Below are 13,142 nucleotides of genomic sequence, written 5' to 3'. Positions count from 1 at the left end.
TAATTCCAGTTGTTCCAACATAGTAATTCATGAGTTTAGTGTTTTATGAATTCTCAAGAATGTTGCTGAGTTGACACCTAAGAACCAGTACCCCACAGGCATGAAATGGAAATGTTCTTAATGAAATGCAATCAGAAAATTACAAAAAAAAAAAAATAAATACACCAGATAAGGGAGGGAGAAAAAAAGAAAAACAAAGAGGGAGAGAGAGTAAACAGACTAAGATTGCCATTTCCCTTTTACTCATTCCTTCCTCTAAGGAAACGTTACTTATGCTGCTGCGTGATTTTTGCAGAAATACTTCAGCTAAAACTCCCAACTCTTGTTCTGTTTCTACAGCCTTCACATGGCTCCCAAGCAGACTGTCTTGATTACTTCTATTGATCTTTTCATCAGAGAGTATGTTTTTGATGAGGATTTACTTTACCTACCAACAATTATTTTACAAGGCTCTGATCTGTCAGCATGTGCATTGTGTTGGGGCAGAGTCAAGACCATGCTTCAAGGACATTTTTAGGCACCAGGCTGAAGGTAATACAACTCATCCACAATGGCAGTCTCTGTCTGACTGTTTGCTCTGTATAGATTCAGTTTGTGTGACGCTGTTAAACACCCAAGCCTTTGTCAAAATGAATAGGAGATTTATCATCTGAGATAAAATGATAACTACTCTCAACCTTTGCAGAACTCAAGGGCAAAGCAGTTTTTCCAGTTAGAAGAACTTTGTCCACTACCAGGAGCTAATGACATTACATGCTTGGATAGAAGTGGAGTACCCTGAAAACTCCTGCCATGAAACATGATTCAGTAGAACAAGCAACTGTCACAGCCCCAAACACACCCATGTTAACAGCAGAGGGACCAATCTTTTCTGCTGGGAAAAATCCCTGGAGACCCAGGCCCCTTGCTGCTTATGGGTGAAATGCTGACTGCTTGTTTAGAGTTTAACATGGCTGTTGGCACATGAGCATTATAGGCGGAGTAATTAAATGTACATGTAACACTATGGGAAGCAAAAAAATAGCAACATATACATCTCACGGTAGTAATACTGATTGTCTAGGGTGTTTATAGTTGAACAGAAGTCCTGGGAGAAAGCCAGACTTCAGATTTCTAAAACAATGCAGGATTTTTCTTCAAGTGTCAATGAGACTAATGTGTTTTTTTTGGAGCTGACTGTGATCCAAATTTTGTCCTGGCTGTGCAAATCCAGTCTTCTGGCTTCAGCTGAAGGGGTTGGGAGAGTAGGATTTGGCTGCATTGCACCACTTGCTGAGGTAGACATACCTAAGAAATAACTCTCTAAGCTGATTGGAGGCCTGCTGTGCCAAGAAGCTCGCCTAATTTTTCTAATTATGCCAGCTGGGCCAATAAAACATTACCACTGCCTATAAACTTAGTATTACATCTGACTTTGATTTGAAGAGGGAGGGCTGGACTTCAGAGCAATAGGGCTACAAGTAGCTCCACTGATAAGAAGAGGAAAAAACATGTTTGAAATAAAAACAACAGTAGACAGCAAATCTGCACTTTCCCTGTAGAGCCTTTCCCTTTGAGGGCCCTACGCCACAAACTGCAGAAAGTACTCTCAGTGTGAGAGCTTATATACATATCAATGCAGATTGCCTAACACAGCTGAAGTATCTGAGTCACATCCTAGATGACACAGAACCTTTTGGGAGAAAAGAACAAAATAACTTCTTGCCTCAAGCAAAACACTCTGTTTGCTATTGCGCTTTATAGAATCTTAAGGCTGACAAGATAGACCGATAATCTTCTATGCAATTGCTCAATGAATCAAATGCACAGCTATGAAATTTCCTATGTAATTCTGAAAGCAGCTCTTTGTATTTCCTGGAGACTAATAATGACAAATCTTCAGAAAAGTGAAACCATATGAATTTAATTTAAAATATAAACATACACTCTGTTTTAAAAAAAATAAAGAAGTCTAAAATATGTATTTCACAACTCTAAAAAGTTGTATGTCAATAATCAGAATTACAGTTGGTAGCCTGTATCATTTAACAGAAGCAAGGCAATATAATCACAAGTACAAATACACATTAAGATACATAATAAAATGGGTATTAACAATGAAACAAAGAATAAATAACAAGACAGACATAGCCTCAAGGAATGCAAGCAGGGGTAGAATTGTTCTTTCAGTAAGGTGTTGTATGTTTGTCATTTCCTTGTAAGCAACATGTTTGCTCTTGACAGTCATTACTTTTGCAGTCAGGATACTGAGTTCATTGGTATGACACATCAGATCCTCAGCAGTGCCAGAACATTTGGCACTGTGGGGAGGAATATATACAGCTCTGAGCCTTCCCTATATTGTCCTGATCAGCCCGTCATCTAAACTAACAGGATCCTCAGGTTTGCCTGAAGATCCTGCGAGCAGAGCAGAGATGTGCTCTGGGCAGAGACCAGGAGAGCATCTGCTAGGACACAAGGGGCTGTGAAACGTAGTACCAATGCAGCCAGGCAACCAGGGTACACCAGCAAAACTTGCTGATAAAAATGAAAGGGCTGGAAAAAGGACACCCTTTCAAAACCCAGCTGGATACATTTTTCTTTTCTTCTCTTTTAACCTTGTAAGACAAACTCGTACCAAATCCCAGTGACATTAGAAACTGGACTTTATGGAGAATGGTGGAACAGTCTGCTTTGATCACTGTGTATAAATACTGTGTGTATACTAGCGTATAAATACTGCATGGAATGTGCTTTGACACAGGGGATGTAGGCTGGAACAAGGGCATTGCCATGCTCTGTCTGCAGGGGCTGACCCCAGGGCTGCAGCAGGGCCAGGACACCCCTCCTAGGGCCTCAGGGGTGTTGGGGACCAATTTGCCAGCAGCACTTTTCAACCCTTTACATGTAATCTTAGGCACAAGTCAACAGGTTACCTCACTGAGGCTCACTGAGGCGGATTAACCTGTGCTCCACTAAATTATTTTGAGGTGGAAAACTTGTGATTTCACTTGCAGTGCCTGTCTGCAGTAGGGGATGGGCTTTTCCTAACCCAAATTCCTCTCTGGAAAAAAGAAGGAAGGATCTATTAAAAGAAAGGTAAAATCAAAGTCCCAGCCCTTTCAGGCACAATCTTGGTTGCTGTCCCAGCAGCAGAAATGCAGCAGAGCTGCCAAGCCCTCTCAGAACGGGTTTCCCAAAGAGGCAGGAGCAGGACGCTGCAGGTGCATAACTTGCTGTCCTTCCCTGGACGAGTGGGGATGCTGGTGAGCTGCCATCCCTGGAGCAATAGGTGCCTTGCATGTGCGGCACAGGTGGTGACAGTCCCCTTCTGCACGGGAGTGCACTGACAGAAATCGCACTCCCTTTCTCTGGGAGTCAGATACACCTCACATTGGGGTGGACACCATCCTTAGGGGCTTTGCCAGGAGCAAGGCTTCTCCTGCTACTGATGCCCACACCCAGCAAGGCCCTGAGGGGTTAACAGGCTGTACCTGAAGGTCCTCTGGTGAAAGGAGTCCTCCTCCTTATGTATCTATCAACATTTCTTGGGAGGACACTCCTGGAGCTCAGGCAGTTTTGGGTTAGGCCCTGGGAAGGACACAACCTCCTTCCTCCTGGCCTCTCACAGCTCCTGTACTGCCAACGTTTTGCAGCATCTTCAACAGTTTGTCATAGCCATGGAAAAGCTCTCAGAAGGATGATTGTTCTCTTTCTTCCCTCCCAAAATGCTCTTACAGCATAGATGAGCATGGATGGTTGAGCACATTCAGATAAATTTGTTTAATCCTGTACTGATTACTCTGAGTCCATGTAAAAGGAGTTTTAAAAGAGCTGTGTGGGGCACAATATAGTTAGATTCTTTATTAGTTAATGCTATTTGTGGCTGAATTGCGTATGAGAGATGACTGTAATGTATTACATTAATTATATCTTTGACATAAACTTTTAAAAACCATAGTTGCCAGGACTGAGGCAATTTCCTACTGGGTGACTATTATGGACATATTATTTCTGAATCCTTAGCTTGGCCACATCAACAGGTCAGATTATTCTCAATTAGCCTAAAATGAACTGACAACTAAGAGAAAGAAATAAACCTGACTTTAGAAAAATGGCTGCCTCTTTATCTTCACTATCATAAATGCAAGAAAGATTGTAATTCTCATGCTTTGTGTGTAATTTCCAGCATATGAAGCCCTGGTGATCTTGTCACATGTTCTGGAGAAATCGTGTAATAACACCAGCGTGATCATACCAGAATGAATGAACCAAGCTAGGGAAAACTCTCTGTGTCTCTGGTAATTTTTAGTCATTGTATGTTCCTCAGGTGTGCTTCCTCAGTTGGGTAAGTGAGGTGTCCTGGGGATGCCGTTTGCGGCTGCAGTGTGCCTAGAGCTGTGGACTTTGTGGTTTTCAAAATCCTAACCATAGATCACAACTTCTTCATTATGAATGCTGTAAAACTACTTGCCATGAAGTGTGTGAGGTAATGTTTTGCATTTTCTTTAGCTGACAAAATTTAGTGCAATTGCAATACTAATTTCTTGTATCTGAATAACGGACCTCAATTACCACTAGAATGATGTCATAAAGCACAAAAGCATTAATAGCAGAGAAACTGATAAAACTACATCAGGTAGAATAATTTTATTCTCCAGAATACAGAACAACCAGCAATTAATATGAATAAGAAATTCAGTTCTGTTGTGGCAGGAGGTCATTTCATGAAGGTGTTTATCATGTCTTTTCTGCAGATTTTCATGTTATGGCTGTGCTGCTGTTGGCAACCATGTCCTTCAGTAGCTGTGACACTGAGTAATGACAGAAAGCTCACTTTCGGCTCCATACCTCTCCAGAGGTCAGTTAAACTGGAATGAGAGTGTTTGACTGACTTCTCACCGAGTGAGGGAACAGCTGCAGAGTTCACATCTGATATTCTCTGAAACAAAAGCCAGTTTCAAATTTCCCTCCGAATCATGCTCCTCTCAAGTATTTCTGGCTTTTTTTTCTTCTTCTCTCTTTTTTTTTATTATTATTTTATTTTATTTTATTTTATGTTATTTTATTTTATTTTATTTTAATTTTTAAGTCAGTGAATCCCAGCGAATCCTTGTAGCTAGACTGGAATACAGAAACAATGGTTTAGTTTCAGGACTGGCTACTAAGACTACACATTTTCATTTTGTGAGACTAAGTGTGTGACATATCTACAAAAAAAATTACTCTATTTAAGAGTTCCATTTTTGTCTGCCTGGATAGCCTTTGCTTTCTTAAAGCAGAAGGAGGCAAAAGTGGGATTTTATTTTTCTATGCATGGTCATAACAGGAGGAGGGTAGTTAGAGGCAGGCAGAATAAGTTTCTGTCTATTTAAGAAAACCCAAACCCAATTGTTTTAACAGTGGAAACACTTGCTGGTTACTCATAATCAAATTGTAGTTATAAATGGAAGTTATAATGAATGCCAAAAGAAATCAGAGGATCAAGAAGGAAGATAATTTTTGAAGCTGTAAGGAGCAAAGAAAATTGGACAGTCATGACCACAGCATCCTCTGCAAAAAAGTACTTCTGTGCATTTATAATTGTTTTATAATTACATTAATAATGTTTGAATAGAACTAGTCTCCTTTTCTGTTATAAAGCTCTGTATTAATCAGGCTTGTTGCCAGAGAGTGGGGTTTTTTTGTTGGTTTTTTTTTTTTTTTTTTGCAATAGTTAGAACAAAACCTACTGAAGAGGTGAAAAATTTCTTTCTTTGAGTTGGGTTTTTACTATTATGAAGTGTGGCTTCCATTCTTGAGTTCTCTATTATCAGCCTAGCTCCTGAGCTGTGTCCGAACAACCTTAAGTCTTTCAATAGATGTTTTCAGAAAATGATGCGGTTTAAACACTGCTTTGGTTTAATAGGCAAATGAATTACTGGAAGTGGATTCAAAGCTGGAATCTGAATAGACATATATTTCAGGTTGTAGTTTATATGTTGCTGATAATTACAAAGCATAATTGAAAATTGATTATTAGTAATTTGTTAGTTACATGGCAGTGATTTAATATGTTGTGTGAAGAAGGAATAAAAATGAGCTGGTCATGAAAAACTTGAGACACTTAACAAGACACCTGAGTTCAGAGTGAAGGTATGAATGCCCAATAATTCAATATTGAATTTAGACACTAAAACTTTGAATACTGGTGGTTTTTTTCAGCTGGAAAAACTTCTAAGTGAATGATTTCTCTGCTGCAACTTGTGTCCCAACGATGATCAGACAAGAAAAAAAAAAAAAAGTGAAGTATAAACAAATCTTGTTATGTTATGTGGAATGGACGTTGTAGATTCAGGAGTAAAGCTCATCCTCAGGATCTGAAAGTAAGGAAAAGTTGTGTGGCTCACTTTGAAGTGCCTGGAAAGAAATGCTTTGGTGCCCAGAGCCCTCTGGCGTTGCCATTGGTGTAACAAACATCAACCATCTACACCAGCACAGCTCAGGGTGACCTGCAGGTGTTCTGACCTGTCAGGAAAGACCTGCCAAGCCAATCACTTTTTCCCACCCAATCATTTATTGACTCCATTATTTATCTATGGTTAAAAAAATGGTAATTTGTTTTTGACAAAGATAAGTGGTATAATTTATCCTTGCTTATAGGAAGGTTTGCTTTGGAGCTATTGCCCAATCTGTGTCAGCAACAATTCAGAGCAAAGATAGGTCCTGTGTAAAGGAAAATTTAGGAAAAATGTAAGTCTGCTCTACTACATCCATTGCAGTGCTCTGGTTTACATTTACTCCATGTCTTGTTTCAAGATCTCTCATTTTGTCTTTAATGCCCAAAGCATATTGTTCCCTGTCCTCCTTTTGAATTTAGGGTTCCCATTTGCTCCTTCCCAGCACTGGGACTGCATCTGTGATAGAAATCCTTCCTTCTCCAAGGCAGGGGCTCCAGTACTTGCTCAGCCACAGCCTCCATCTGCCTCCATGACTCACCTTGTCTTATGTTCCCCTTGCTTTCTGTCTCCCCATGCCAGGACTGAAGCCTGTCAGTGCCCTTGCTTCTGTTTCTGCTTTTCCTTCTTATGCCACCAAAGGCTGCTGTCCCTGCCATTATCACCTGTCAGTGTTTCCACATGCCACATGTCTCCCCTTCTCTTCTTCCTCATTGTATTATTTTTTTCTCTTTCAGTGTATGAAACGGCTGGTGGTACAGACTTATGACACACAGGGCTCTCCAGGAAATAGGGTATCTTCTGGGATGCTGAAATACAGGCTTTGTACAGGAAAACAACTAATGATCTTGAAGCGACATGCAGGAAATCTGCCATTTCAGTAAGTTAATGGTGGGCAAGGAGATGTTGTGGACCAACAAAGCATATAATAATTAATTTTCTATTATAGACATTACTTCCCTTCTACAGAATGAATAGGAAAATAATAATTTCGTAGCCTGCCTGGTAAGGCCAGAAACTGTTACACACCGAACTGGTCAGGAATTCTGTAGTAGTGCTGCATTGGGAAGCCTGGTGGGCTGGCTGGGAAGGGAGGAACAGAGCAGTGTGCCACCTGGGGGCCTCGCTGGGCAGCAAAAGAGCCCGAGGCATGGAAAAAACGAACAATGTGTGTCAGGAAGCTGGGACAGAGCTCGGGATTTCTGCCAGCAGGAAGTATGGTGGTGTTCGTGTTTCCCACAGAAAACTCAGTGTTCGCTTCTGAAGGGGGAAGTATAGGGGTGGTTATTGTCCTGTACAAGAAAAACAGGTGTGAGAGCAGCCTAAGCTGCCTCAGGGCACCCTGTTACTCTGTTGAGCCATGCAAACTGTAGGGTAGGAGAAAAGTTTATTAAAAAGCTTCAGCTTTTTACTGTTCCCCTTACAAATCCTAGAGCAGCTATTCGTAGGATGTTGCTTGGCATTACACAATGTACAGTCAGAGCTGTGGTGGCCGGTTCAAAGCACCCTGTTACTAAAGCTGAGTAGTGTAAGAAAAATTCCACAAATCCAAGAAGTGTCAGTCCGAAAAGGAGACCAAGTGGAGACTGCAATTTTATTTGAATAAAGGGAGAGAGTCTACCAGGTCACACACCTACGACATGTTCTTTCCCGAGGTTTCAGAGCGGGCGCCCTCCTTTTATCCTGAACTCCCGGCCGCCTGCTGCCCTCTCGCTTTCCCCATTGGCTGAGGCACCAGGAAGGTTCAGCCTTCCAGAACCACCTCCCACCTAGAACTTACCATTTTACCCTAAAGTTCGGACCTCTGTCTGTTTCAGGAGCAGAACTGCCTGAACTCTGCTACAAACCCAAAGTCAGCAGAGACATTGGGACCCATTTCAATGACATTAACACCCAACCTTCCCCCAGCAAATTGTCTGTAGAGATATGAGCTTTCCTCTCAGTAGCAGCTGCATGGATTTACAACAGTGCAATTTTAGAGATGAATTTATGTTGCAGTGGGCCCTAAATAATGAGACAGACTGGTTTGAAATACTTTGGCTAGCATATGCCAGTCAGGTAAAGAACTTTCAGGGCTACAAAACATGTGCACACTCAGAGAGGTGCTTGCTTTCTGAGAGTTCATTAAGTAATAGTGGCTAAGGTGATGTGCTAGGAACACTTCCAAGTGTTTGGTTTTGAGTATTTTTCATTTAAAGCCGTTTCAAAGCTCTATAGGGTGTTAGGTACCACAATTGACTTTTGACCTGGAACTATGTTTTATGGACCCAGCAACTCTCATGCAAGGGATTCACTGAAAAGGCAAAGCAGACGTGCTGTAAAATGCTCAAAATTTATTAATTGTAATTGCTTTTTAGTGTCTTAAAGAACAAAAATAAAATAATATTCAAAACCAAAAAAAATATACCATACCCAGACAACATGACTGAGAGTAAGAAATGGGACAACATTAATTCTGAAAGAAATTACCCAAAAAATCAGTTTGCAAAAAAAAAAAAAAAAAGTAATAAATAGTAGTGGTCCAACTTTTTAAAGCTTCCTAGGAAAGAATTTACAATTATTATAATTATTATTATTAATGTTATTAATATTATTATACTTTTGTTAAAAAAAATCCTTCATATGCCTCTGTTGGCAAATATATATATATATATATATCTTCTGTAAACAGTTAACCACATAACAAAACAAAAAATCCATATTTTCATACACCTACTATGCTGACGGTGTTATGTAAACAAAAAGTAGTGTACAGCAGCTTCTCACAATAGGATTTTTCCTTTTCCTCACAAGAACTTGTAGGGAAATAGGTCCATTATAAATTATTCAAAATATTGAAGTTTATAGTTTTGAAAAGATATGGCTTTCTCCCCTCTAAGTTTTCCTCAACAAAAAAAGAAACTTATAGAAGCAGAGGGGTACAGTTTTCCTTGGGTTTGGTTTGTTTCCTGGATTTGTCTTTTGATTTTTCTCGGTGAACTGGAATAAAAATATTATTAGAAGTCCAGCACTTCTCAGAAGACAAATGAACATAAAATGTCAAGATGAACTTACATCGCTCAAGGTGTAAAAGAACAGACGTAAAAACCAATGGGAGATATATTGATAATGAAAGCTGAAATTCTGTAGACAGACAGACTGAGGGTTTATGCAGAAAATATCATCTGTTCATCCAAAATTTTAGCTGCTCTTGACACTTTTGTATTTTTTGAAGTTTCTTTATTTAGTCTTATGCTCAGCCCTTGTTTGAGGACTTCTCTCTAGTTCTAATTTTTGACATTTGCTTGCTCCTGAGACGTCTTTATCTGCTGTGTCTCCTGTTGGGTGTTGCCTTGGGTAACGCACTCAGCATCCACACAGCTGCATTTCTCCACGTAGGTGTAGGAGTGATCAAGGGAGGTTCCATCACTGCACATCAGAGTCACCTTTCTGTTGCTGGTCTTGATTTCCTGACAACACGAGCATTTGTGCACCATGGTGTTTGTCGTTTGAGAATATCTGATAGAAAAACCAATGAGAAAGATTCAGAATTTATGTGAGGTATAATGCTGCCCCTCCCAAACATTACAAAACATAACCAGAAATTGCATGCTTGCATGTGGGACTGTTGCTCAATATTAGCATTCTTACAGTATTGTGGTGAAATACAGGTAAATTGCCCCTCATTGTAAAAATTTATGACTCTAAGTCTTCATTATGGCACGGAAAAAGTAAAGAATTATTCCAGATCACATAGTGAGCCAGTCCAGTGAGATAACAATGAGAGACAAATAACTTCAGTTTCAAATGGGCAAAATCAAAATTTCGATCTATTCACTATGATGCTGAACAGGCTGTTGAACACTGAACCTCAAGATAATCAAGCTAGCACAATATCATGTTAATTAGCACAATGGAAACAGTTGATGGCTGGGTGGATGTTGGACACATCAGAAAAACCCTTGTGATTTGCTTGATGTAACTGGTGTAAAAAGAGTAAAAGACAAGAGGCCACCATTATCTTTCATGCCACTTACCGTGAGTAAGCATCACAGCTGCCTTCACAGTACGTTATCTCAACAGGTGCAGGAGACACACAGCCATTATAGTTGATGACAGTAGTCGTATTGTACTTCATACAAACTGAGGTCATCACAAAGCAAAGGAAAACAGGTTAAAATACACGTGCATATAAATAGAAGCTGTGTATGATATGACAGTTTGTAACTGAAAACTAAGGAGGATGGAACAGAAATAAAAAACTAAGTCACAATGCATTTTTCTTTTAATTGCTGAGGGCCAAATAAAGACTTGGTGTTTGTGTTATCAGTGGATGAAACTCTCCCTTTTTCTTAGACAACTTGATTCAGAATGCAGAAATTAAGAGCAGTACTGTGGTAACTGCTTGATGCACACCCATCTCTCAGAACTGGCTTCATTTTCCTCCTTAAAGAGAGTGTATCTATGGAAGTTGGAGAGTAGTCATTGTCCTCACCCTCCCACAAAAAAGCCAGCATTTAATAGTAGGGGATAGGAAAGTTCGTCATCTGTTTCACTGAGACTTAAAATGCATAATGGAAATGTCCTGTTTCTTTTCCACCTGTTTCCTTTCTCATCCCAGTGAAGCAGTTAACCCAAACCTGGTCAGTTCACCTCATCTGTCTATGCACCCATTGTGCAAAATGAGCTAATATAGCTAACCAGGCACATATAATCAATACTTTTAACAAAATTATTATTACTTACGTTTCGGTGCTCTTCGGCACACTAAACAGCAGCCATCATCAGATAGCCTGATATCATCCTGGGAAAATATAAAAAGATAACTCAGGTTTCATATCTGCATGCTAAAGCAGACTCTACCTGCTTCCTGATTTTCTCTGGCACCAGAGAATGTGTATATTTTTGTATTGCCATGGAATTTAATTTCAAGCAAGGCTAAATATTAAGGGCACATAACGCTTATCAATATTAAAGTCATTATTTGAAAGTTGAAATGGAGGAAAACCCTCAGTTTAGTACTATAATTTCAGCAAGCAATAAAGCTCCTAGAACATGTAAGTCAAAATATTGTGACCACAGTCAGTGAAGGTGAAGGATTAAAACAGACAGGGTAACACAATGAATGAAATAAGTGACTTGCCAGAGGCTGATTTTTGCTTTTAGGTCACTTGACATTTTAGGAATCCAAAATATTATGCTGTATATTTTTCTGTCATGTCTGATCCTCAGTGAGGATTTTTATATCACTCATTTTAGTTTTGAGTTGCTTTTCTGAGATAAAATTTGACTGGGACTAGGTTCAGAGAGGATAAAAGGAGAGCTACTTCCTGCATAATGCTTCTGCTAGTTATTTTCATTGGACATTCTGATCCTTCTATCACTGGTGTTAGGCACTGCAGCCTTTCCAGAAATGAGAACTGGAAGGACAGTACTTACTGGATCACACTCATCATGGTTAAAGGCAGGACAGCTTGCCTCCTTGATGACTTGAATGAACTGGTCAGCATGTTTTTCACATGTGTAAACAGTACAGTTATCACCAGGCGGATTCCAATGTTCTCCTTCCTGAAAGTAGTCAAAATTAAAACAAAATTAGGATCATTTTATATAAAAATGAAACAAAAGCCCTCCAATATCTTATTGTTGCTGTATATAGTAATTTGATTATTCCAAACAACTTCCTTGAATTTCAGCTGATAATTATTTGCCATATTATCATACTGCTATGAAGTGTTTTTCATTGACCAAGTGAAGATGTTCTATTTTTATATGGATATAGAGGTGCTTTTTGTGTGAATAGGGTAGGTACATGGACTTGTTTGGAAAGAATGATTTGCATGTCAATGGTTTTGTCATTAGAATTTATGGATGTGTCAAAATGCCTCCACAGATAAAATATTGTCCTTTGAGCAAAATGGATGCTTCAGTTTCAGAACTGGAGGCAAACCAGAGCCCTTTGCCTTCACCTATGTATTTTCCTACGTTGATTTCTGAAAGCCATTGTTCAGTATCATAGCACAGTTGCTTCCATAAGTCTTAGAACTGGCGTTTTGTGGTGTAAGATATTGTGTAGGCTGTGTGGAGATTGTCCAGCCCCTGCCTGAGTAAGCATTTGTCTAATATGAGAAAAGATGGAGGAAATAAATGTGACAACAACAAGGAGAGGAAAGAATGGAAAGACTAGCAAAGTTCCCCAAAAGTGAGGTAAGCCAGAGGTAATTACATGGAGCACGTGTGTAATGTTGTCTCCCACAGTCACTACACAAGCCGCTGCCTTGCACGTGCCACAGCACTGTCCAGGTTCCACAGTGTATTTATAGCCCTGTTTTGAAAGAAATAGAGAGACAATGGCAGTAAGTCAGGTCAGTGACCTGAACTGGTGGTTATTAGAGCTGAGAGGGGTAGGAATTTCTGGCAGCAGACCAGCACTCACCAGTGGGCAGTACGTGTCACAGATAACAGGCTGGCATGTGACCGCGAGGTGGTGAGGCCTTGAGGGAGAGGATGCAGAGCAGGTACATTCTTCACAGGGGCCTGATGGAACTGCAGCTCCAGGCTAGGTGAAGTTGGAAAACCCCATTATTAGTCAGTTAAAACAAGTTGCTCTGTGTATACAAGTCACAGAAAATATAAAGATGAACAATGTACAGGCTAAACTATCCATAACTACAATTTTGGTTGTTTCTTTTAAGCAGAGTTTCTGGTTTGGTAATATCTATTTTGGAATCAAATTTTGCTAATGTA

Source organism: Zonotrichia albicollis, chromosome 6, assembly GCF_047830755.1.
Source record: "Zonotrichia albicollis isolate bZonAlb1 chromosome 6, bZonAlb1.hap1, whole genome shotgun sequence".
In the NCBI taxonomy this organism is placed as follows: domain Eukaryota; kingdom Metazoa; phylum Chordata; class Aves; order Passeriformes; family Passerellidae; genus Zonotrichia; species Zonotrichia albicollis.
Note: the sequence above shows the minus strand (reverse complement) of the source record.